Below are 5,000 nucleotides of genomic sequence, written 5' to 3'. Positions count from 1 at the left end.
ATTGCGCTATTTATTATAAATGTTCAATTTCTTTTTAAAAAGGTTTAGATGTCACTCGATATAATACGTGAATGACAAGATAGTCACAAATGAATATTATTGAGCTTTATATTAAAAAAAATTGAGCTTTATATAGCGCAATAATGTGCTCAAAGTGCTTTTCAAGGGGTCACTGGTCAACAGCAACATTTAACATGTAGGACAGGGCATGACGCCTGTTAGGCGATATTACAATTTTTCGGACAAAGACAACGCTGTTAACAGCCAGGTACTCATTTTACACCTGAGTACCGTGAGAGAATGTGAGTAAAGAGCCTTTTACAAGGACTCAACTATGCGCTGAGCGCGAGGCTCGAGCCCAGGACCTTCCGATCCAAAAGCGAGTGTCATACCACTAGACCACATAGCCTCACAATATGTATATGTATATTATAAAGAAATTGCTTTGTCAATCAATGCGCGGCAGAGAACACTATGCTGAAGATTGAACTTGTCATGTCAGCAAAATGAATTGATTCGTCGCATAAAGATTGAATTATACTCAAGATGTTAAAAGATGTGCCCCATCGCCACAAAATTGCACTATGTCGGGATGAACCAGAAACTCTAACGTCAAATTAATGCCAAACTGATCAAAAAAAAAAAAAAAGAAAAAAGAATTATGTCTATTTCACACACTAAAATATGATAATCATTGTCTTCAAGAAAACAAACAAACCCAACCCAAGTCTATTATTTCTGGATATAAATTCAATTTTCACGATTTTAACCCTCTCCTTACGTGGCCTTCGTAAAGTTATGGCCTGACACTGACCGAAAAATGGCGTCAAAATGCCAGTCTTTTGCCACAAAAGAAAACAAATCGTGAGTTGAATTCAATAGTTCAACCAATGAAATAACTTGTTTCCATGAGCTCTACTAACGACAACTCACAAGGCGGTGCAAAAACCAAATAATGACGTCAAAATGCCAGTCCTTTTGGATTTCAGTGTCAGGCTATAACATAACGATGGTTCCGCTCCTTACCACCTACAGCAAAATAGTCACATTTGTGACGACACAATCTACATTTTTCTATTCCAGATTTATTTTTGTACATCACAAACTGTGACGACTGATCCTTATTTAATCAATAAGAACATAAAATTGTTTTGTCGAGAGATCGTTTGAGTTTTAAAAAATCTACATTTTTTTGCTGGGTAAGCCTGGCCATTTTGGGAAAATAATGAAAATGGTCGCGAAGGAGAGAGTTAAACAACCCGACATAATACCGTTTTGAGACGAAGGGTTACATTTATTATATATTGAGACGTGTTTGTTGTTGTTGTTGTTGTTGTTGTTGATAGCACTGGGTGGGGGGGGGGGGGGGCTTGAGGGGGGGGGGCTGGTTGATTGTAACGTCAAATTACAGGTTTAACCCCAAAGAAATCGAATGCAGCTCAGCTATTAAGCAGTTTGACTGTTCTACTCGGGAAAAAGTCGTATTTCAAAATTTGGCCATAAAACCCGTCCTTCAAATATCTATCGATTTAAATGATCTTCATCTCGGAAAAAAAAAGAATATCTCGCGAATACGTCCCAGGTTTGAGACTTTTTTTTTATTTCTTTCCATGCTGAGGGTCATTTAAATCGTTTGATATTATTATATAGAAGGACGGGTTTTCTGGCCAAAATTTTAAATACGTGTTTTTCGTGTTTTTTTAGTATGGCTGTAAACTTTGTCTTGTTAAGAAAACACTGGAGACGGGGAAATTAATTCGATTGAAAAATGATGGGTAGAATGACATGTAGGAATATTATAATCATAATGTTGTTTGTTTGTGAGTGTGTGTGAGTGTGTGTGTGTGAGAGAGAGAGAGAGACAGAGAGAGAGAGAGAGAGAGAGAGAGAGAGAGAGAGAGAGAGAGAGATAATGTGTCTGTGTTTGTGTATCAGACAGAAAATAATCAAGGATGACATGGAATATAATGATACTGTTTTTTGTTTGTGTGTATGTACGTCTGTGTGTGAGAGAGAGTATGTGTGTGTGAGAGAGAGTATGTGTGTGAGAGAGAGTGTGTGTGTGTTTGTGTGTGTATGTGTGAGAGAGAGAGTGTGTGTGTTTGTGTGTGTATGTGTGTGAGAGAGAGTATGTGTGTGAGAGAGAGTGTGTGTGTGTTTGTGTGTGTATGTGTGTGAGAGAGAGTATGTGTGTGAGAGAGAGTGTGTGTGTGTTTGTGTGTGTATGTGTGAGAGAGAGAGTGTGTGTGTTTGTGTGTGTATGTGTGTGAGAGAGTATGTGTGTGTGAGAGAGAGTATGTGTGTGAGAGAGAGTGTGTGTGTGTGTCTCTGTGTGTATGTGTGAGAGAGAGTATGTGTGTGTTTGTGTGTGTATGTGTGTGAGAGAGAGTGTGTGTGTTTGTGTGTGTATGTGTGTGAGAGAGAGTGTGTGTGTTTGTGTGTGTATGTGTGTGAGAGAGAGTGTGTGTGTGTGTCTCTGTGTGTATGTGTGAGAGAGAGTATGTGTGTGTGAGAGAGAGTATGTGTGTGAGAGAGAGTGTGTGTGTGTTTGTGTGTGTATGTGTGAGAGAGAGAGTGTGTGTGTTTGTGTGTGTATGTGTGAGAGAGAGTGTGTGTGTGTTTGTGTGTGTATGTGTGTGAGAGAGAGTGTGTGTGTTTGTGTGTGTATGTGTGTGAGAGAGAGTGTGTGTGTTTGTGTGTGTATGTGTGTGAGAGAGAGTGTGTGTGTTTGTGTGTGTATGTGTGTGAGAGAGAGTGTGTGTGTGTGTCTCTGTGTGTATGTGTGAGAGAGAGTGTGTGTGTGTTTGTGTGTGTATGTGTGTGAGAGAGAGTGTGTGTGTTTGTGTGTGTATGTGTGAGAGAGAGAGAGTGTGTGTGTTTGTGTGTGTATGTGTGTGAGAGAGTATGTGTGTGTGAGAGAGAGTATGTGTGTGAGAGAGAGTGTGTGTGTGTGTGTCTCTGTATGTATGTGTGAGAGAGAGTATGTGTGTGTGAGAGAGAGTGTGTGTGTTTGTGTGTGTATGTGTGTGAGAGAGAGTATGTGTGTGTGAGAGATAGTATGTGTGTGAGAGAGAGTGTGTATGTGTTTGTGTGTGTATGTGTGTGAGAGAGTGTGTGTGTTTGTTTGTGTGTGTATGTGTGTGAGAGAGCGAGAGTGTGTATGTGTTTGTGTGTGTATGTGTGTGAGAGAGAGTATGTGTGTGAGAGAGAGTGTGTGTGTTTGTGTGTGTATGTGTGTGAGAGAGAGTATGTGTGTGTGAGAGAGAGTATTGTGTGAGAGAGAGTGTGTGTGTGTTTGTGTGTGTATGTGTGTAAGAGAGCGAGAGTGTGTATGTGTTTGTGTGTGTATGTGTGTGAGAGAGTGTGTGTGTGTGTTTGTGTGTGTATGTGTGTGAGAGAGCGAGAGTGTGTATGTGTTTGTGTGTGTATGTGTGTGAGAGAGCGAGAGTGTGTATGTGTTTGTGTGTGTATGTGTGTGAGAGAGTGTGTGTGTGTGTTTGTGTGTGTATGTGTGTGAGAGAGCGAGAGTGTGTATGTGTTTGTGTGTGTATATGTGTGAGAGAGCGAGAGTGTGTATGTGTTTGTGTGTGTATGTGTGTGAGAGAGCAAGAGTGTGTATGTGTTTGTGTGTGTATGTGTGTGAGAGAGCGAGAGTGTGTATGTGTTTGTGTGTGTATGTGTGTGAGAGAGCAAGAGTGTGTATGTGTTTGTGTGTGTGTGTGTGTGAGAGAGAGAGTGTGTGTATGTGTTTGTGTTTGTGTAGCAGGTAGAACATAATCAAGGATGACATATAATGATAATGTTGTTTGTTTGTGTGTGTGTGTGTGTGTGTGTGTGTGTGTGAGTGTTTTTGTTTGTGTGTGTATGTGTATATGAGAAAGAGATTAGTGTCTGTGTTTGTGTTTGTGTAGCAAATTGAACTTAATGAATATTGAACACTGTCAAACTATAGAATAAAATCAGCACATTTTAAACACCTGGCCAAAAAACTAGTCTTTTATATATCAACCAATTGGATTCAGTAGTCTGATGTCACGCCGCCCGGCAACGGCGGCCATCTTGGTTCTAAACACAAAAAAATCATTACTTTTTATTCTTCATGCTGGCTAGAACTTTTCATATGCCTTGTGATCAGAATGTGTAAAAGTCAAAACATGATCAAATTTATGGGGTTTTTTTCCCTCTGGATACGCTTTTATGCTCGCCGGGGAAATATTTCATAAGGGCGTCCGCCATTGTTCAGATAGTTTAGAGCCAGTGTTACTAAGTTACCATGCGTCATTAGGAAGGAAGTGACGTTACGACTGTATTAAGAGTATTAAGAAGACCCTCATCTTGTCCAAAAAAAATCGAATCTGAGACTTCAAGAAAACCTCCTAGTAAGTCCCAGGTTTGAGAGTTTTTTGACAAGATGTGGGTCATTTATTTTAATAAATCTGTATTTATTTAAAGAATGAGTTTTTTTTTCGGCCAAATTTTAAAAAATGAAAATGTGTTGGGTTTTTTTTTTTTTTTTTTTTTGGGGGGGGGGGGGGGGGGGTTATCCCTTAGTATGATTGTGTTGATGTACTTGTACGGCTGTGTTGGTGTATATAATTGGTTGGGGGACGAACACATGGCCTGTAATTATTATAGATAATACTTGAAGGATTTTTATCTTATCATTCTTTGTTTTTCTTATTATGTTTTTAATTCTTTTTTAATTTTTCAAGATTTTATGAATAATAAAATAACAGTCGTGTTCCTGTCACAAGTATAAAACAATATAAAACAAAGTAACAGATAAAACGGAGTCCCGAGGTCTCAGTTGGTAGAGCATTGGCTCCACATGTAAAGGGTTTGTTTTTGATTTTCTACTCTTCCCCAGACTCCCTTATCCACCCAAGCAGTGATTGGGTAGCAGGGTTTGTTAGATCTGGCGGAAAGTACTTTTTCGCTAATCTGGCGTCCTATCCAAAGGGTAGCAAACAATTATATGCTATTGTCCGTTTCACGCGAAA

General features: G+C 39.4%; 1 protein-coding gene across 1 annotated transcript in view; it reads left to right on the top strand.

The window, feature by feature from the left end:
- The window catches only part of LOC144975741 (glutathione S-transferase 1-like), a 27,196-nt gene that overhangs the window by 5,076 nt on the left and 17,120 nt on the right, over positions 1 to 5,000 (top strand). The gene's annotated exons all lie outside the window — the stretch shown is intronic.

The sequence above is a fragment of the Berghia stephanieae genome, chromosome 6, assembly GCF_034508935.2.
Source record: "Berghia stephanieae isolate SIO BIC M18660-M18661 chromosome 6, UCSD_Bste_1.3, whole genome shotgun sequence".
Classification (NCBI taxonomy): Eukaryota; Metazoa; Mollusca; class Gastropoda; order Nudibranchia; family Aeolidiidae; genus Berghia; species Berghia stephanieae.
The sequence above is the reverse complement of the archived record's forward strand: the minus strand, read 5'-3'. Positions and strand labels throughout refer to the sequence as shown.